Source organism: Leptonychotes weddellii, chromosome 12 (assembly GCF_054177405.1).
Source record: "Leptonychotes weddellii isolate Sample4059 chromosome 12, ASM5417740v2, whole genome shotgun sequence".
NCBI lineage: Eukaryota > Metazoa > Chordata > Mammalia > Carnivora > Phocidae > Leptonychotes > Leptonychotes weddellii.
The window spans coordinates 19241130-19263152 of NC_138380.1; the positions used below are offsets into that span (position 1 = coordinate 19241130).

A 22023-nucleotide genomic window follows, 5' to 3' on the forward strand; every position below is an offset into this window, starting at 1 on the left:
TTGAAGTTAAGCTTCCGGGAAGCAGTTTGGTCCTTATAATCCAAACAATCAGTGGTTGAGTTAAAACACAAGCTTGAAACTCTACATCCCTGGGCAGAAAGAGAAGCTAGGGACTGGTTGAGATGGTTGGTGACTGCATTGGTACCTGTGGGGCTGAGTGTCCCTGGTACAGGACGTTGGTGATGCACAGGGGTCAAATAAGATCCATGGTCCATGCCCCCAAAGTAAGACACTGAGCAGCATATCCTTGACTGTATCTGAAGCCTGAGTATGGGTCACACGGTAGGGCCTCTGTATGCAGGAAGAGGAGGTGGACAAGGGATCTGACAGTGGGGAGACAGAATTTGGAATCCAGATAGACACAGGAGCCCTGCTGCTGGAAATAGCTGGGACTGAGGTGCTAGGGGAGGGAGTTAATTGGCCACTGGGTCCACTCTGTGAACTCACTTCCTGAGCTGGAGAGGTCTTCTTTTTGGCAGGTCTGACTTTGTTTTGACCTCCGTTCTGTTGTTGTTGCTGCTTGATGGTGGCATTTAGCTCTTTGATTCTTAAACCATGTGCCCTGGACCCCTGGGGCGAGTTGGTTTTTCAGCACCATCTCTTCCGCATGATGTCTGGGGACCAGGTCTTAGCAAACAGTGCTTCAGGCACGTCTAGCTGCACCTTGGGTGAACATCGTCCTCTCCTGACACTATCTGGGGGGAGGTGGGTGGTGCCCCTGAAGAGCAGGTAGCCCACTGAGGAGCAGCCCCAAGTGGTCAGACTCAGCCCATTGACTGTGTGAGGCAGTTGTTTAAGATGAGCCATCGTAATAAGGTTGCTGTGAGGTATACTGTTGGCCCAGATCAGGGGTACCCAGCTGGAAGATCACGTTTCTCCTGGGGTGGACAGGCTCCAGGGCCTCAGTGGGTGGATCTGGAGTGCAGGAACTAAGGGCAGAACCAACAGACAGAGGTGCTGTTTCTCGGCCTCCTCTTCTTGGTTTTCTTCTAGGAGTCGTCCAGCTTTAGGCCTTAGGTTTGTCTCTAATCCATTTTGAGTGGACTTTTGTGTGTGGTGTAAGATAAAGGTCCAGTTTTGTTCTTTTGCATGAGGAGATCCAGTTTTCCCAAGGTTATTTGCTGAAGACATCGTCCTTCCCCTTTTGTGTCCTTTCCCTCTTGGCACCCCTTCTGAAGATCAGTTAACCGTAAATGTGTGGGTGTACTTCTGGGCTCGCTCTCCTGTTCCCTTGGTCTACGTGTGTGTCTTAATGCCAGCACCAGTTTGAAAAGAATTGGCTTTACTACTTCTTTAAATATTTGGTAGAATTCACCAGTGAAGCTGTTGGTCTTGTGCTTTTCTTTGTTGGGAGGCTTTGGATTACTGATTCAACCTCCTTACGAGATACAGAGCTGTTCACATTTTCTGTTTCTTCTTAATTCAGGCTTGGTGTAGGTTGTGTATTTCTAGGATTTTTCCCATTTTTTCTAGGTTGTCCGATTTGTTGTATAGTTCACAGTAGTCTTTTATGATCCTTTTTATTTCTGTGACATCAGTAGTGTCTCTTATTTCTGATTTTATTTATTTGAGCGTTCTTTTTTTTCTTAGTCTAGCTAAAGGCTCGTCATTTTTGTTGTTCTTTTCAAAAAACCAACCCTTAGTTGTACTTTTTCCTCTTTGTCTACTCTGTTTTATTTATGCTCTAATCTTGTTTCCTTCTTCCTGCTAACTTTGGGCTTAGTTTGCTCTTTTTCTGGTTCCTTGAGGTATAAAGTTAGCTTATTTATTTGGGATCTTACCTCTTAATGTGGGTGTTCATCACTATGAACTTCCCTCTGAGGAAGGATTTCTTCTGTTGCATCCCGTAAGTTTTAATATGTTGTGTTTTTATTTTTGTTTTTCCTCAAGATATTTTCTAATTTCCCTTTTCATTTCATCTATGATCCATTGGTTGTCCAAGAGCATGTTATTTTAATTTTCACATGCTTGTGAATTTTCTAGTCTTCCTTCTGCTTTTGATTTCTGGTTTCATTCCACTGTGGTCAGAAAATATACTTGGTATGATTTCCGTCTTCCTAAATTTATGTGGTACATGTTTTCAAACAAGATATAAATTGTATCTGTTGAAAGCAAGTAGAGTTCCAAGGAAAGCAGACTCTGTAGAAGGAGATTAACATGCAGGAAGTTTACTAAGGAAATTTTAGGATTAACACCCGTGAAAGAGACTGAACCAGGAATGGGCGGAGAGAGAGAGACTGGGTGGCAGTGCAGTCATAAGGAAGGCCTCAGCGGATCCTGAGGGGAGCATGGGAGGAGGCATCGCCCTTCAGAATCGTCGCAGGTTGGGGCAAGGGGCCACCCGTGGAGCAGTGATTGGAATGCAGGCTGCCCTTCGAGAGGGCACCTCACTTGGATGAGGTGACCCTTCTCAGCTGAGAGCGGTCAGCCTGCAGCACTCGCAGTAGCTGGGGGAGGGAACTTGGCAGCGCTAAAAGGAGGCCTCTCGGCACCAAGATCTCAGCGTTGACTACAGTGCATGTCATATGTACTGGACTTGCCTTTTTGGCCCAGTGTGAAGTTTTTGAGATTTATTCATATTAATGTCTGTAGCTGTAGTTGCTTATTTTAAATGTCTTATAGTATTGAGTTTTATAAATACCTCAATTTTTTTTTAGAGATTTATTTATTTGAGAAAGAGAGAGTGCATGGGCATGAGTTGGGGGAGGGAGAGGGAGAGAGAGAATTTCAGGCAGACTCCCCACTGAACCCAACGCGGGGCTCGTTCTCATGACCCTGAGATCATGAAACCAAGAGTCAGATGCTCAACCGACTGAGTCACCCAGGTGCCCCTAAATACCTCACAATTTTTAAACACATTTCCCTATTGACAGATGTTGAAGTGTTGTAATTTTTCACTATTGAAAAAATGTGGCTATGAACATTATCTCCCTAGTGCATGCACTTAGTGGGTTATATAGCCAGAAAATTTCTGGGTCTTAAGATACGGACAACTTCAGATTTAGTAACTACAGTATAATGAAATTGCTCTCTCCAGTGATTGTACCTTGCTTTAAAACCTCAAAACACTTGTCATTGTCAGACTGATTCTGCCAGTTTCATGGGTATGAAATGGTATCTTGTTGTGGTTTTAATTAGAATTTTGTTGAATTCTGGTGAGATTGAGAATTTATGTGTTTTTTAGCCCCTTGAGTTTCTACTGTGAAGTGTGTATTCCAATTATGTGCCCATTTTCCTATTGGTTTTTTTTTAAGTTAATTTGTAGGCAAGCTTTATATATTTTTCTTACTCATTCTTTGTTGTTTATAGGTGTACAAATATCTTCTGCTTTGGGGCTTGATTGTTCACTTTTAAAATAATATCTTTTGCTGAATAGGAGTTTCCCTTTAATGCAGTCACATTTAATCAGGCCTTTTTGTGCAGCATTGTGTCTTTGTGTCTTCTTTTTAAAATTCTTTCTCAGGCTAGGTCATATAAAAATATTCTCTGTTTTCTACTGAAAGTTTTAAAGTTTAGCTTTGCACAGTTTCACCTGCAGTCCATCTAAAATGGAGTTGTGTGTGTATTGTGAAGCGTAGAAACCTCATTTTACTTTTCTCTGGATAGCCAGTTTTCCTCTCAGCCCTTACTAATGGGTGCATCCTTGCCGCATGGGGATGCACTGCCATCCTGTCATATGGTTTCCATCGATGAAGATCTTCTGGGGACTCTTTTGTTGCCCTGGTCCACTTTTTTTCCTGCTCCAATTTCACACTGTGAAATTTTCTTTATTTCTTGGTGGTGTCTTGTCTGGTAGAGCAAATCCTCCCTTCTTGCTCTTCTTTAAAATTGTCCCTCCTTGCTGTCTTCTGCTCTCCCATCTGCATTTTAGAGTTCCGTTCCGTGAAAAACCTTCCTTTGATTGAGTTCATGCATTCAATTTGAGGAGAATTAACATCTTTATCGAACACTAAATATTTCCCGTCGATGTCTTATTTAATATTTGTATGTAGGTCTTCTTACTGTACACAGAAGTTTTATAACTTACCATTCTACTAAATACTGACACTTTCATGTTAATAAATAAATACCTTCACTAACAATTTAATTACTACATAACAATCCATTCCTTGGCTAGACAGTCATTTATTTAACGGTGCCCCTATTGACATTTAGTAGATGAACATATTTCACAGTGATTATTCTGGAACTCATCTTTCCCATCACAAAATCATATATATGCAGCTATGTTTTATTCTCGTAATGCTAGGATATTCTGTATAATTAGATATTTATCTGAGATGTATTCAGGTGTAAGATACGAGAAAGATACCTAACTTATTTTCTCCCCATGTGGTTAACCAGTTTTTGCATACTTTGTCCTTTTGGTTTGACTGACTAGCCTGTTTTGTTTCACCATCCAGCAACCATCAACAGTGCACTCGATAAATGTTTGAATAAGTGAACCAATTTTTAATATTTGTTTTATTTTCAGATGTGTTATTCTTTTCCACTGATCTGTCAATTCTAAGCCTGTACCACACAGTTTGAATTATTAGAGCTGGTAGAACAGGACCCCCCCTTCCTCCTCCTCATCATCATTGTTATTGCTGTTTTTCAGATTTTCCTGGGTGATTTCTGCATTATTTTTCTTTCACATGAACTTTAAGATTTTTTGTTAAGATTTTATTTATTTAGGGGTGCCTGGGTAGCTCGGTCGTTAAGCGTCTGCCTTCAGCTCAGGTCATGATACCAGGGTCCTGGGATCGAGCCCCACGTCGGGCTCCCTGCTCCGCGGGAAGCCCGCTTCTCCCTCCCCCACTCCCCCTGCTTGTGTTCCCTCTCTCGCCGTGTCTCTGTCAAATAAATAAATAAAATCTTTTTTTTAAAAAAGATTTTATTTATTTGAGAGAGAGAGAGAGGTTGCATGCACATGCACGGGGGAAGGGCATAGGGAGAGGGAGAATCTCAAGCAGACTTCCTGCTGAACAGGGTGCCCATCACGGGGCTCGATCCCACTACCCTGAGATCATGACCTGAGCTGAAATCAAGTGTCAGATGCTTAACCCACTGAACCACCCAGGCCCACCCCCACATGAACTTTAAATAATTGGTCCCTGTTCCTTTAAAACTGTTAGGATTTTGAATGATAGTATATTAGTTTTCTGAAAAATTTAAAAGCATTTATATTTAAATTTTCTGGTCTAATAAGTACTGCATATTCATCTAGTTTGCAAATTCTGGAACTTTTTGGTTAGAGAAGATAAATCCCCATATTTCTTTTTCGATTAAAATTCAGGGCAATTAAAGAAATTCATTGCAGCAAACAGAATCATGCCACATGTTTATTCTGTAAAGACAAAATGTTTTTCTATATTGAGCAGCACTTGGAAGGCTTTGCCTCCTCCTTACAAAACATGGTTCACATAGTACCACATGTTCCCTGTCCAGACAGATTCTTGAAAATAGATAATAATTTATGTGCTATTTGGTCAAAGAAGTGGTGTTTTGTTTTGTTTTTTTAATATGGCTCACTTTCTCCCACAGATCCTTAAAAGGAATTCTGTGCCCTTACTTCTCTGATTTACCTTTTTTTATGGTAAGGAAATAGGATGCAAAGCCTGTCGGGTAGGATGGACGTCTGCATAACTCTTTTTCACACCTGCTTGGATTCTGGCAGTGGTATTTGCTAAGTGAAGGATGAAGGCTGGTTTGTCATGTGTTTTCACAGAGCACTGATGGCTCTGGGCCAACCCATTTAGCCTTTGTCTTTTTTCTTGCATAAAACTGCCTCTTTTTCACTTCACATAGGGGTGTTAGGCACTCCAGAGATGTTTGTTCTTGTCGCTTGCGCACCATCTGTGATCTCCCGGCATCTTAGACAGGTTCCCAGATTGGCTGCAGTGATGGTCGGTACACAGGACGCTCAGGACCCTGGCCTGTGTGGGCTGGCTGCTGTGGAAAGTGCAGCAGCACACACCTGGAGTACCCTCATCGGGGCCGTGGACTCAGTTACTGAAATGGTTAAATAGACTCTTGACTTAGAATGATCTTAGATTTGAGGCAACATTACAAAGATAGGACAGAGAGTTCCCATATGTCCTTCACCCAGTTACCCCAGTTGCTGACTCATACATTATTATGCTGCATTTGGCACAATTCAGGAACAAGGAATTGGTACATTACTATTAACTAAAACCCACACTTTATTCCGATTTCACTAGTTTCTCCCTAATGTCTTTTTCCTGTTCTGCGATCCACCCAGGATATCACATCACATTTTGTCGTCATGTCTCCTTAATTTCTTCGGTCCGTGACAGTTTCTCAGCCTTCCCTTGTTGTTGATGACACTGTCAGTTTGGGGAATACTGGTCAGATATTTTGTGGGATGTCCCTCAGTCTGGGTTTTTCTCATGTTTTTCCTGATTACATGGGGGTTTATGGGTTTTCGAGAGGAAAACCACAGAAGTGAAGTGCTATTCCTACCACATTGTATGAAGGGAACAGGCCATCATCATGACTTACCCCTCATGACGTTGACCTTGATCCCTTGGCCAGAGTAGTGTTGGCAGGTTTCTGCCTGTAAATTTATTCCCCACCCTCTTCCATACTCTGCTCTTCGGAAGCAAATCCCTAAGCACAGTGTAGACTCAATTTAAGAGTTTTGTTAATTGTCTCATCCGTCTGCACTGTGTTATGTTTAAACCACACCTGTTACTTTTTTGTGTTCCACATGCATAGATTTTTGTGTTGAAAGCCCGAAGAAAAAATAAAAGTTGCCTGGGCTTAAGAGGGATTTGAAGTAGTTAGTAGCTGTGCTGAATCTTTATTCCATTCCTCTTATGTTTGGTTTATTGGTTTTATTTAAAAATCTTTATACCCCGGCGCCCCTGGCTGGCTCAGTCGGTGGAGCACGAGACTCTTCATCTCTGGTCGTGAGTTCAAGCCCCACACTGGGCGTAGAGCTTTACTTAAAAAAATATGTTTTTTTTTAAATCTGTATGCCCTGTACGCTCCACCCTTGTATCCCACAGGCTGTTCTGCTCAGATGGCTGTACAGCTTGTCCTTCATATTTCTAGCCCAAGGGAGCTTTATTTCTCTCTGGCTGTTGGTGGGGAGAGTTCAGCGTAAGAACATGTTTAGCCATATTGAAGCTTATCTAGTAAACACCACAATGTATTTATTCTACTTAATGTGATGGAAATCTTTTCTCTGTATAAAATGATGTTAAAGATTTATGAGTTTTAATGCTCTCGGACCCCTGTCCTGATACCATAGTAGGCTAGCCTACCACACGCCTCTGTCGCTGGAAAGCCGCTGTACCTCAGGAGTTTACAGATCGCTTGTTGTCCTGTCGCTTGTGGGGTGAATTTCTCAGTGACTTTGATTGTTTTTTGGGGGGGGGGTCTGATTACTCCTTTTGCACTCAACTCAGATGACTTTATTTACATTTCCACTTCAAGTCATTTTCTAAATAAGAATTTAAAAAGAAAAAAAAAGAATATAAAAAGAATAATGTATCACTGTTTTAGCATCGAACAGGAATGTTCTTGAAGTGGTCTGTAAATTAGGTTTTTGTTCGAGTCCACATTTTATGTGCTCTTAGGGAACTTCCTTACTGTTTCAGAAAATCTTGTGAGAAATTTGTGATGTCCCAAAATGATCAATTCTGCAAATCCATATCTGCAGACACTTAATTTCGTAGAGAGGTGTGAATGTTTCATTGAGCAGGACAGGTTAGAGTGTGTTTTCAGAACATTAAAACTTCATGTTCCTTCTTATTTGTGAGCTTATCTAAGAAATAGTATGTTAGAGTATTTGGTCTTTAAGTCAGTCTTGGCGTTCAGTACTAGGGGGAGAAGTTCAAAAAATACATTTTAATAGTTTTTGCTCACTTGAGGACCATTTGGTATGACAGCTCAGAAACAGAATAACGTTTTGAGTCAACCACACGGGAAATCCTTTCCGTGGCCCCTCAAGACTACTTTCAGTCCGTCAAAAGATTCTTAAATTCATGTGGGGGATTCCCACGTGTTCTATTGTAAGCCTCCTTTAAGGTTTTTATATATGTGTAGAAGGTAGAATAGTATTGCATACGTTTTATGTCTCAGTGGTGTGAGGACTGTTCAGTGTACCGTCCCTGTGTTTTAATATTACTCATTCTTTTTTCTAAGTACGGATGTGCAAGACCGAGAAAGGCTGAGCATTATAAAGTGAAATACAAAGAATTAATTTGTTCTCAGGTCAGTTAAAGATCTATTACATATAAAATCTTTGGGTATATACGGGCTGTTTTCTTTCGTAGTGAGTAAAGAGAACTCCACAGAGCTTTGGACACAGGAGCTCCTTCCCAGCCTTCCCCCGAACTAACCGCGGCCTCTCTGGTTAGCTGCGGGCCCTCCCGTCCTTTGTGCTCAGAGTCAGGCGTATTTCCACTGCTCAGATCAGCAAGTATGCTTCCTGCAGTTACTATTCGGGTCAGTTTCTAAGGCCTTGAGGTGATCTTCAAAAAGACGATAAGTATTGAGCCATTTTTGGGAGAATATACGGGATGAAGAGTCACGACATCTCCTGTGTCATTGGTCTGTTGTGAGAAAGGCAGGCAGGAAAAGTCTGTGTGGACCACCTGTCCTGGACTTGTACTTTCCTGAGCTCGTGTGAGGGGATACAGTGGCTTCTGTAGGGACACCCCCTGTCCGTTCAGTCACCCTGACCGCCTGGGAACAGGTGAAAACCCCCAGCAGTGGACAGGAGCCTGGCATCCACCCTATGACTCTATAAGCCCACTTGGAAGGTTTAGTACTGAGTGCAGATTTTCCTGCCGGGGAGAAAGACTCACGTCTGTGCACAGAAAGCAGCCCCTGGACGAGATCTGCTCTGTCCCAAAGCCCCTGCCCAGGACTCAGTGGGTTTGTTCTCAGGGACAGCGCTCCATAGGTCAGAAAGGTCGGGGGGAGTGGGTGAGGAACAGAGACTCCCCTTCCCTTCAGGCATCAGGAAAGTCCTCCCACCCCTATTCAAAAGCCAACAAACAGTAAAAGAGAGTTCATCCTGAATTATCCTGATTCCTCCTCAGGCCTTTACATCCCCAACACTTACCTAACATGTTTCCATGGAAAACTAACTTTTTATGTTCTTGTGCCAAGAAGTTCAGATCTGTAAGGCTGCTTTGAAATTGTTATCCATCTTTAATTGCCCCCTTTTAAATTTTCCTTCTCTAAAATCCCGTGTTTTTCCTCTAATTGTGAAAGTTCGGGAGATTTTCCATTTAAATCGGCTCTCGTCGGCCCGCCTGTGCTTTGGAGTGGATTTGAGTGGGTCAGTGCGTTCTGCTCTGGGCCAGGCCTGCCAGAGTGTGCCTCGACAGCCGCTAGGTGCAGAGGCGGGCTCTCTTCAGAACCACAGTGCATCTCAGGCCTGCTTTCTAAGCTGCACCGTGAGTCCCTCTTGCAGTACATTTTTTTTGCAGCTTTATCTCTCTCCTTAACACTATGATGCAGAAACATCCGTCTTAATGTTGAGCTATCCATCTGATTTTGACTTGATCCAAACCAGAGCATCTATAAGTGGGTTGCACGGGCGGATGAGACACGTGTGTCTGGAAGGTTGACTCCTGCCCGAGGCTGTTAATGTTCATTCATTCAACAAACATTTATTACGTGCTCATTCTGAGCCAGGCTCCGTGATGAGGTGGGGGTACGGAAATAAAAAGGCCCAGTGCCATCTTCAGTAAGCTTCCAGTCCAGCGAGGGAAACGGAGGGCCGAGTGGTGACAGCTCTGATGCAGAAGCACCAGGGAGGGCCTGCGGCACAGACACTCCGGACATCCTTCTGGAGGAAGCAACATAAGACCCAGCATTGCGAGGATGGATACCAGTAAACGGAGAGAAGATGGGGGTTGTGATAAGCTGGGGGGAGACAGAGAGCCAGGGGAAGTGTCAGGCTCTGGGGGTGCTCCTGGGGGAGGTTGCTGTGTGTATTCAAAGACCGGTAGAGGTTGGAGACTAAGGAGCACGCTGGAAAGGGCAGAGCAATTAGGACCTGCCTCAGGTTAGGGTTTGTTAAAGAAAACTTCCGAGACAGTTTAGTTATGAACACATGCCAACATTTTATCACAGTTTTGCAGTGCAAGGGAAGAGGCCCCCGGTAGGTGTACTCCCAAGATTGACTCTTCATCATAGGAAGAAAGAATGATTGAATCATCATTGAAAAGAATGTCTGGTTAAAAATCTTTAGACTCTAACTAGTCTAGTGGATAATTGACAGTCATCTGGGTGAATGGTAATGGGTTCTCCAGAGCACGCCTTAATCTTCTTAAAGTTCACTAAAAAATTGCATCAGAAAAAAAGTATTTTTTCTGGAATGTTGTTGATGTCTTCCCACTAGGATGTTGTGAATGAATAGTAAGCAACCTGGTTCTGTTGCAGACCAGGTTTGGGGCTGTTTTTCTTGAAGAGGTTCACAGTCACTGCAGAGCGCAGTCCAGTTTTCAGCTTGGATTTTTATCCTGAGGGCAGTAGGGGCCCTTTGCCACTGAGCGAGGTTTAACCCCGAGCCATCCGCGTGGGCACGGATGAGCCGCAGTGTCTGCCGCAGCAGGATAGAAGTTAGCAGCGTATTTTCATTTTCCAGGGAAGCACTGCTGAGGGCCTTGACTTTGGGTGTGCCTCTTCCCTTGCCCTTCCTCCCACCCATCCTGCAGCCTGGGGCAGCTCTGAGACGCCCGGAAGCTGGGGAGTACAGGTGGGAGTTAGTAGTTGGCTTTTCCTCTGGCAGAGTTGGTTTTAACTTACTCAATTTTAAATGATGATTGTTCTCAACACAATGAAAGAAAATACCGTAATGGTAAGACAATTCTGAGAAGGTGTTGGACGAAGCACCCAGGCTGGGTTAGGAGCTCAGAGAAAGTCCAAGGCCTTTCTGCTGGAAGTACTCTGCGTCCAGCCCTGGGGCCCCGGCGCCCTGCCCTTCGCCTTCTCCGGCTGGTCCCATCTCTGTCCTGAGGCACCAGAAGCAGTTTCAGAACCCTGCTGTCATCTGGCCTTGGCCTTGAGGCTGTTCGTGGTATTCCTGCTAATTACATAAGATTCTTTTTTTTTTTACGTAAGATTTTGCTCTCCTCCCGGGAGTCTCCTTCAGTGCATCTGCTGGGGTTAAAATAGAAGCTTCAAAGATGCCCTTGCCCCAGGAGGGCATGGCATGGGGGCATAGGCATTATGTTTTCTTGTCACTGGTTAACGAAGTTGTGGTGTTGTTGTGGGCGGAGGTATAGACAGGTTGCAAGAAACATCAGGGAACCTGACCTTGGGAGTTAGGTCTGCAGTGTTTTGGGGGGGCCGGGCTGTCACACCCCTCCGACTGCCCTCACTTTTGTTACCTCGATGGCCTTACTGTTCCAGCGTCTTCTCTGTTCTCTTTTGTTGTAACATTTCATTGTTGTCATGTCAACATACTGCCATGAAAATAATACTCCGCAGTTAACTGGTAGAGATTGAATGGGCATATTGGAGAATCTGCGACCGTCTTCTAAGCTTAATGGGAACAGGGACCTGCTTTTAGCCTTTTTTCCTGTTAGAAATCTGTATTCAAAATATGTAATTATTCTCCTTTTGTTTTTTTTAATGTTATCCAGATTGCAAAAATATCTGCCTCTAAGAACTCAGGAGGACTGACTTTGTGGGTGCAAAGGTACTGAATCATGCCTGCGAGCTTAGAAAAGAGTGTATTTGAACCTCTTTGAGGAGGCTTCCCAGGCAACCATTTATGCAATCATGAAAGGGTGCAGAACCAGGAGGTATATACTTGGAAATTGGAATCCTCAGATGCACTCCCTCTCAGACTGAGACCTCAGTTTTTGTTCTGTTTGTTAAAAAGAGCTTAACACTTAATTATAGAAAAACACACTGTTTTTAAGACGTGTGTGTGTGTGTTGTGTTGTGCTTTATCCTTACCTTTTAAACACTCTTTCTCCAATGGGAGTGTTTGTAGGTGTGAATGCTGGCTTACTTGGGAAAGCACGAGAGAAGTTACTGCTCCAGGTGGTTTCAGTCAGCTGTGAAGTTATTTGGAAAAGCAGGTGCTCTTTGGATGTGCCTGTATCGGAGTTTGTAATCACTAGGAGAACTTCCAGCATGTGGAGAAGAGGAGTTTATTCATCATTTGCTGCGTCCTTGAGTACTCAGGCTTGAACTTGTATTTATCGAGTCAGGCTGCCTTCGATGGTAGAGGGGCATCCCGCTCTGCGGTGTGAGGGCACGAGTGGAAGGGCCTTCCGTGAACAGGAATGGGGGATTCTTCCAGCAAGTAGACACAGCCTCCTTGACTTGTAAAGATGTCCCTCTCACTCCTCACTCTCCTTCTCTCTACATAGGTTTCATCTTGGATGAGCCATAAGGATAAGATAAACATTTCTCTTCCACTGGGAAACACCGACACTCCCAGACTTTATTTCCCATGGACTTTGATGAAATTCCATTTTCATGCATACGGTGGTGTTTTTCATGCACCCGTGGAAGAGGGAAGTCCTGTTAGTGAGGTGACAGACTCGTTTTCCATAGTGTTAGAAATCCTCTGAAAAGAACCAGAATATTAACATATTAGCAGTGCTCATTTTAAATAGGGTTGTGTTATGATCCTCGATCAGGTGTCCTACAGAAATGTTAGAAACGAGATGAAGTATAGAAAATGGCTTTTTTCTGCTGGAGACTAAGAGGGCCGCGTCTCCACTCTGAGCAGCTGTGGGCTTTATGAACGTTTTGAGCTTTCAGTCACAATAATTTGAATTTTATTTTGGATGCCTCAGTTGCTTACCTTCGATCACACAGCTCTGAGACTCTCCTCTTGAAGACGTGGGACAGGAAGTAGGTGAATTTTGTTGTTACGGTCTTTTTCCTCCCTAGTTCCTAGGTCTGTGGAAGAAATTAGGATAACAAATCCTGGTGGGGAGCCAAGGCCTTGGGCTTTTTTTTTTTTTCCTCCTACAACAAAAGTGAAAATTTTCTAATTCTTAGAGTCAAAAATGTATGTAAGTGTACTTAATCCTTTTTTTTTTTGTTTAGATTTTATTTGTTTATTTGACAGAGAGAGACACAGCGAGAGAGGGAACACAAGCAGGGGGAGTGTGAGAGGGAGAAGCAGGCCTCCCGCTGAGCAGGGAGCCCTGTGCGGGGCTCGATCCCAGGACCCTGGGACCTGGGACCATGACCTGAGCCGAAGGCAGACGCTTAACGACTGAGCCACCCAGGTGCCCCAAGTGTACTTAATGCTTAAGACGTCCACTGACTTTTTCGTGCTATTGCTAATGGGAGTTCTATCCTTAATTTTAACTTGTTTCATTTCATTACCATTTTGAAATGTAAGGCTATAGTTTATGAACTGCCTTAAATTATTTTTAAGCAAGGTGGGTTACAAATAAGGTAATCCTTCATTTTATTATTTTTAAATATCTACATTGTCATATTTCTTATGAGATAAAAATTGGCCTATTGATTGAGTCCTGCATTCATGCCCTGAATGTCTGAGTAGCCAGTCACTGTACTAGGCACTGGGGAATAGCGATTCAGACTTAGTCTCTATTATAAAGATGCTAGTAAGTCTACAGAGACATGCAAATACATATCCTTATAAGAATAGCAAACACTTCCATGGCTCTTACCATATGCCAGGGACTGTTGTAAGTGCTTTCTAGGCATAAACTTCAGCTCATGAATTGATACAAAAGCCTGAAGTTCTTACTCTTTCACAGGTGCATAAGTTCAGAGGTTAGGTACTTGTCCTCGGTCATAAGGCTTGTCTTACTTAACAGTCAGGTGTGTTAAGTGCAGTAACAGACCTGCCCAGGGAGTGCCCTGGCAGAACGGGGTAGCATCTTGTTGGGAGAACAGGGACTAGACGCGTGGGTATCCATGAAATTTTCCTGAAGCAGACAATCCCCAAGCAAATCTATTCAGAGGAGTGGGAGAGCCCTGAAGTCCTTCTCTAGTGACATGAAGGACTGCATCGTAAATGGGTTCATCGGTTGAACCAGTGACAGAGTATTGGCAGCAGGGAGATAGTAAAAAATACACTGGATCCCTTCAGTCTTCAGTATAATGACAAGGACATAGTTTTCCAATGTTGAGACAAACCCTTGTTTCCAATTAGTGTAAGATATGGTAAAAACTTGGGCTTCAAAAAAATCTAATAAAAGCATTAATTTACTTATACTCTGTCAGCATGTGGGTAAATGTGTGACCCCCTTTTGCATTCTCAGATGAATGTCCCAATCACTGAAGATTTCCTCTTAGGGAGGCTCTACTAACCTGAAGAAATAGCCTACTAGTATTTATCTTGAATAAATGTGGGGGAAAGATTGGTTTCCTTCAGAATAAAAACCGGCAGGAACTACCTGATTAGATTAACGTTATCATTGGCAGAGTGACAAGACTACTTGGAAGGTGGGGTGGCGGCCCCCATGCTTGGTGTGGCGACACTAGATACTTGCTTTTCTCCCTTCCGGTAACAACCCCTGCTTTTTCTGAGTATCAGGCTGTATGGATAACCATCTTCTGTCTTCCTCGTAACCATGACCTGCTGACTCTCTCGTTACTCCCACCCTCACTGGTGACCACCTCATTGTTCCCACCCAGCTACATTGGATGACCCACCTACTTCCCTGACTGCATGGGAGTGGGGGCTGCTCATCACCAGGGGTCTTCTCCCCAACTTCCTCCATCTCCCCACTCTCTAGGCCTTGTCTACTCATGGCTCAGATCAGTTCGTCAGAAATCTCCCGTTTGACCACACCCCCCCGTCCATCCACCTTGTACCCCACCTCTCTTTTGATCCCGCGGTGACCTCTCGTTTGCTGCCTCCTTTGCTCCATACCTTTCCATCTTTATTTTCGTCCTGATTCAACTTAGAATTTATAGTCCCGGTACTGAATCAGCCTCTTGCACATCCTGGCCATTTTGTCCTCTTGCTTACACCTGGGCTCTTGAGCTGTGCTGGACAAAGTCCGGCAACTGGGCAGATTGGTGCCTGTTCACGTAAATTGAGGCGATTGCTCAGCACTGGGCACCAGTCGCTTCTTGTTCTTCTGGCTAGCTGTCTGCCACCCTGATTCTTCATGCTGACTTTTACTAAGCTGTCTTCAAACTCAGGACTGCTCCTCTTCCCCGCTTCCTCTGGTCAGAGGATGCACTCCTGCCGTAGGGCTCTTCGTCCTCCCTGCCACCGAGCCTTCTCCCATCCCTTGGCATCCGTGAGCCGACGACAGCCTAGTTTTTCTTCTACTTTTCATACTGTCTTAGTCATCTTTGTTGTTTCATCTCTTGTCAAACTGACTTCTGTCAGAAGGCAAGTACGTCTGCTTCCTCTTTCAGGTACAGTAACACATTTGCTCACTACTGTCCTTTGCCTTCTGCAAAGAAGATTTTATTTATGTGGGATTTATTGTAGGGTGGCAGGATCCTTGCACTCCTGCTGTGTGCGTGTGTGCTTGCATGGCCAGAGGACTTCACTCTGTGATCCAGCTCGCTGCTGCGTTGAGCTGTAGATGGTAACCATCTCTCTTGGCTGCTCAGTGGTTCTGCACTCTGCAGAGATAGTCCCGTAGGCTTTATCCTGCATACACCCAGGGGAAAAGGTGATTGGCATCTTTCAGAAGAGAAGCGGGCAGGAATCTCCTGGATAGAGCAGTTTTGTCATTATCACAGTGCTCTGTCTGTGTTGTCTCTGGTGTGGCTCACCAGTGCCTTTGCAGGTCGTTGGGGTGCAGTGAGGTGGGCGTTTTGGCCTCCACTTCTGCCAAGTAGACCTCAGATCTTTTCTACACTTCGTGTGCTGATTCTCTGACCTGCTCTGGAGGGTGGCTGCCCACTTCCCTGTTGCTCCTTGTAATCACTGCCTCTCCCATCTGCTGCCTCTGTGTGGCTCCTTTCTCCTCTCAGCCAAACCCCCTCCCTTCTCTTTCTTTGTATCATCTCTTTGGTTGTCTTTCACATAAAAATACGAACATTTAGGGGCGCCTGAGTGGCTCAGTCGGGTAAGCGACTGCCTTTGGCTCAGGTCATGATCCCAGGGTCCTGGGATTGAGTCCTGCTCAGCGGGGAGCCTGCTTCTCCTTCTCCCTCTGCCTGCCGTTCCCCCTGCTTGTGTGCTCTCTCTCTCTGTCAAATAGATAAAATCTTTAAAAAAAAATACGAGCATTTAGTAGACAGAATTCATTGATTTATTAACTATCTAGTTCCAGAGCTGGGCGCCTGGGGAGGGTGCAAACATTAGGAGAATGACAGAGCTGCCCTTCTGGTGATCATAAGAGAGAAACATTGAAATGCAGAATTCCAGTATATTATAATAAAGACTGTTAAAGTCTGTGCTGAGGATTTTATTTACATCCCTTCATATAATCTTAAAAAAAAATGCTGTAAGGTTGCTGATTTTTTTGTCCTCGTTTTACAGAGCAGAACACTAAGACTCTGAGAAGTGAAGTCATTTGGTCAGGGTCACTTAAATAGCAAGTCACCCAGTGGGAAATACAGCCCCACGTTTGAGCTGCAAAGCTCATGCTCTTCGCCACCCTGAATACAATCTCCCGCCTCGCCTCTCTCTGAGGGCTGACCATGAACAGTAGAATCCCATAATAGACTCTTGACATACTGAATATTAGCGAGGAGCTGGAGACCTCTAACCAGCTGGAAGTCATTGGTTGCGATGTTTTTATTCTTGTGTTGTTTCTGTGGAATTGCCTGGAAATTATATCGCCTTTATGCAGTTAATAGTGCATTTGTTATCACTAGGCTTCTCGGGTTTAACACGTTCTATACGAAAGTATCTTATTTGCCCATCTGTTACCTTCTTAAGAGCCAGGTTCAAACTTCTACTTCACTATAGGTTTGAAATGTTAAGTGCCTTACAGCTGAAAGAGAAAAAAAATAGGGTTATTTGTCACAGAGGGTATAAAGGAACCACTTTCTGGATCACTGAAGGTAACCGTGTTAATGTTAATTGTCCGCTTTTATCCATTCCAGTTAGCCCGAAACCAGCTCCCGGGCATCCCTTGGAGGAGCCAGACCTCCTCCTGTCCTGGGTTGGGCCTGGAGTGCCGCCGGAGGTGAGGCTTCAGGTCTTTTGGGGGTGGAGTTGGGGGGAGGAGCTTCAGTGTCCTCTTTTCTGATCGTAGTAGTTACTACCCTCTCCCCTACTGTGACTCCTTTTGTTTTTATTGCTTCACTCCAGACATCCGATTCATAGATTATTCTAAGAGATGGTTCTGTAAGAGCTACTTAGTTAATGTATTCAGTAAATGTTTACTGAGCATTTCTGCCAACCAGGCTCTGGAAAAACTCCTCATTTGGGGATCCGAATCTGGCAGATCTACACCCCCCCAAGTTCCCCGGTCAGGGTTGCGCCCCAACCTGGTTCTGCAGATGAGCAAAGCCACTGGTTGCGATGAATGACTATGAGGGCACCGCGGGTATGAACCGCATCTGCCAAGATCCTTGTGCTGGTTGTCGTATGCCCCTCCCCCAGCCTCAGTCACAGTCAGATCCCCAGTGATTGAGCCCCTCAGATTGCCCTGCAGTCCCCATGGTGGGGGATTAGAGTGGGGGGCTCCTGCAGAGTGCCCCACGGTGCTGGTTGCCGTTTGTCCCTCCTGGGTTCTTCTTTCCCACTGGAGGACCTGGTGGCCCACGGGAGACCTCTCCATGTGGGGCACTGGCCTGGGGGCGGGGCAGTGTGCTGTGGTCAACACATAGCTGCTTCTCTTACCTTCTGATGCATTCTGTCCTGGTGTCCGAGGTGCAGGGGGTGCTTCAGCCTCACCCCTGTGTTCTAGGAGTCTCTCAGTGTCTTGTTCTTGAACAGACGTTCGTTGTTGCTGTGAAGGGGTGTGAAGTCAGGAACAACCTCTGCCACCATCTTGGTGACGTCACGCACTCTCTGCCCACTCTGAGCTTCTGTTCTGGTGTGGGAGGTGCCCAGGAAACCAAGAAACATGTGACATGATGTCCGATGCTGATAAATGCTGTGAAGAAAAGTAAAGCTGAATACTGGGATGGGGAAACATGGGGGCGAGTGTCTTAGTTAGTTTGGGGTGCTGTAACAAAATACCGTAAACTGGGTTGCCTCACAACAGACATTTATTTCTCACAGTTCTGGAGCCTGGATGTCTGAGAGCGGGGTGCCAGCAGGGTCGGGTTCCTGGTGAGCACGCTCTTTCTGGCTTCAGACAACTGCCTTCTTGCCGTGTCCTCCCGTGGCAGAGGGAGAGAGGGATCATTTCTCCCATGTCTTCTCTTAGAAGGACACTGGTCCTCCACCTTCATGACGTAATCACCCCATCTACAAATACTCTCACATTGGGAATTAGGGGTTCAACATAGAATCCTGGGGGAACACAAGCATTCAGTCTTCTGGCACTGAGTGAAGTAAGAAGAGCTTTCCAGGCACTGGGAATTGCAAGTTCGAAGACCTAAGATGGGACACACCAGAGGAACAGCTCTGCGGGCTGCAGTGTTTTTCTTGGAGCCGTGCAGGCAACGAATGCAAGAGCATTCAGAAATGAAGTTGGAGAGGTACCAGGGGTCGGTCCATGTAAGACCTAAATGGTGGGCAACTTGGATTTGATTCCCAGTGGCTTGGGGAGCCTTTCTGAGTAGGGACAGATATGCTAGGACTTCATTTTAAAAGGTCACTACGGATGCTGTGGGGTTGGGGGTAGGGGCCAAGACTGGAAGTGTGGTATGGTCTAGGTGAGACTGGGTTGGTAATAGTGGGGGTTATAAGAGGTGGTTGGATTGGGGACACCGAAGGTAGAGTTGGTACCGTTTGCTGATACATCAGTTGTGGGGTGTGACCTAACCCCCAATGTTATGGTATTAGGAGGTGGACATTTGGGTGATTAGGTTTACATGTAAGGGTCATAAGAGTAGGGTCCTCATGATGGGATTGGTGTCCTTATAAGAAGAGGAAGAGCGACTGGAGCTTGCTCTCCTCCCCCCACGTGCGGACACAGCGAGAAGGGGCGACCATATGCAAGCAGGAAGAGTGCACTCACCAGAACCCCACCCCACTGCCACCCTGATCTTGGACTTAATGCCTCCACAACTGTGAGAAATCAATTTCTGTTACTTAAGCCACCCAGCCTGTGGTATTTTGTTATAGCAGCCCAAGCTAAAACACCTTCCCTTCCTGTTTATTTGTTTAATGAGCTATTACATGCCAGGTGGACAAAGCCAAATAATTAAATTGAAACACTACAGTGGTGTGTAGAGTTTAAGTGAAAGTTTACTTTTCTCCCTCCAGTCGTAACCCCTTTGAGGTATAGCCCTTTGAACGGCTTGAGGTTTATTCTCCTAGACCTGTGCCATCTAATGAGGTAGACATTTGCCACTTGTGGCTATTCAAATTTAAATTAATTAAAATTAAATACAATTAAACATTCGATTCCTCAGTCATACCAGCCATATTTCAGGGGGTCAGTAGCCATCTATGACTAGCTGCACCGTGTTGGACAGAATGGATGGCATTTCCATCATCACAGAATGTGCTGTTGAACAGCACTGTTCTAGATGAATTCTATTCATATACAAATGTTTGTATATGTGTGTATATGCACACACACACATATATCTGTGCAGTTGGCATAATATTGTACATACTTCTCTGCAATTTGTTTTTTCCACCTAACACAGAAACTGTTAATTTGGTGTGATCCACACGCAACATCATGCCAGGAAAATTTTAAAACAGAGTGCGTAATCAAACGGAGAGTTTTAGTAAATTAAAAATATTTTAATTCCAGGTTTTAGAGGTAACTGCAACACATCCTTAATGCTTGTTCCAACTTTAACTAAATAAATTATTTTTGGACATAGTCCAATCAGCCTTGGGTATGTAAAGAAAGAAGATTCAGAAGCTGTAGCTTGAGCTTAATCTACTATGCTCACCACACAACACACACACACACACACACACTTATTTCCTGTTGCTCCTGTTCTATAACAGGGATTATAATCTTCTCCTGTTTAGTATGCTCACTATTCAGTAGACCAGCACTGTCCAGAATGGTAGCCACGAGGCACATGTGGTTATTTAAATTGAAATGAAATGAAATTTCGTTCCTCAGTTGTACTAGTCCACATTTCAAGCATCCATTAGCCATTTGTGGCTGGTGCACAGTGTGGATCTGCAACATTGCCATTTTGGAGAAGGTTCTGTTGGACAGCCCTGTACTGGAAGCTTTCTGCAAATACATTTCTCATTCAATGCAGTGATTTTCCCACAGTTGAGGAATGGGGGACTCTGTCCAGGAGGATATCTCAGAATTTATGGGAGTGAGTGGAGAGTTTGCACTTCCATGCCCTTCCCCAAGATTCTGATCCTCCTCTTTGAAGACGCATGTACTCCAACTATCTGTTGAGAATTAGTGTTCTATAGTAAGTTAATTGTGGGAAAGAAAATTGATACCAATAGCATTTCAAAGTTAGAATATTATTTTGATAATTGGTGATGCATATACAGTGTTAAATAGCATCTATATATACAATAAATGTCACTGTTCAATTTTTTTAAGATTTTATTTATTTGTCAGAGAGAGGGGGAGAGAGCGCACAACCAGGGGGAGTGGCCAGCAGAGGGAGAAGCAGGCTCCCCGCTGAGCAAGGATGCGGGACTCCATTCCAGGACTCTGAGATCATGACCTGAGCCGAAGGCAGACGCTTAACCGACTGAGCCACCCAGGCGTCCATGTCACTGTTCAGTTTAGAATAGAAGGTATTTAGATGCATTAGTTACAGTGACTGCTGACAACAAATTAGGTTTAAACTTTTTAAAATGAGAAAAGAATATTGGAAATGTACCCTTTTGTGAAAAATAGATGCATTTATGTTGACATTTATGTTAGAAAACTATGTAATCTGGATGGATTCACAGGATGCATTCCCTCTGGGAATGGAGAAAGCATATAAGAGGGAGACAGAGGTATAACAATGACTTTTTCACTCCATACCCTTTTCTTTATGTACCTTGTAACTATGTGCTTACATTACTTAATAAAAAAAAATCAATAAATAAAACAATGAAGGACAAAATAAAATAGATGAGAAATGTGCGGGATACAGAATAGATGATTTAGGAAATAAGGGTCACTTAGGACAGAAAGAATTCTATAGTTTGATGGGAGCAGAGGGCTGGTCTGAAGTTTCATGTGACCATCATATGAAATCTCATGAGGCCTCCTGGCATGCCAGGTCCCGGGCTTGGCAGACCATTTCTTACAGGATGGTCATTTTGCAGTAATTAAACTATTCACAACTGTTTTGGTACCTAGAACTTAATACATTTTAGGAGAAAAAATATTCCTAGTACTGAGTATTTTTTTTTTAATGCAACCTTTTTTTTTTTTTTTTAAAGATTTTATTTATTTATTTGACAGAGAGAGACACAGCGAGAGAGGGAACACAAGCAGGGGGAGTGGGAGAGAGAGAAGCAGGCTTCCCGCAGAGCAGGGAGCCCGATGCGGGGCTGGATCCCAGGACCCTGGGATCATGACCTGAGCTGAAGGCAGACGCTTAACGACTGAGCCACCCAGGCGCCCCTAATGCAACCTTTCTTAACACTTGTGGAACACAGCTTAGGAAATGCTGATTTAAACTCTTGCAAATAATTATCCCAGAAAGACGAGGTTGAAAGGAAATTGTTACAGGTCTGGGGTCCCTGCTTCAGCGCCAGTCTTTGAAGAAGATGAATACTGGTGTTAATTGAGTTTAATTTGAATAGTGACATACCACAGCTTTATTCGGCATGTACCACCCACATAAAAGTCACATGTGCACTGAATATGGACTCGGAAGCCCGCACTGCCCCGTCTCCTCCCCCGTTCTTTGCCTACAACCACTGTGAGTGACCAAGGGGTGGGAGGGTCCAGCAGCGGGGGTCATGCGCAGCGGGGACAGAGCTGCTTTCTTCCACATCACATCTCTGCATCCCAGCTTCCAGGAGACCATGACAACAGGCGTGGAGTGCGCAGAGAGCCAAAGGGAAGTGTTAGGTTTTGAAAA

General features: G+C 44.4%; 1 long non-coding RNA gene and 1 pseudogene across 2 annotated transcripts in view; one reads left to right on the forward strand and one right to left on the reverse strand.

Moving 5' to 3' along the window:
* The window catches only part of LOC115939381 (uncharacterized), a 128780-nt gene that overhangs the window by 66239 nt on the left and 40518 nt on the right, over positions 1-22023 (forward strand). The window lies entirely within an intron of this gene.
* Positions 9-807, reverse strand: LOC102750782 (homeobox protein OTX2 pseudogene; annotated as a pseudogene).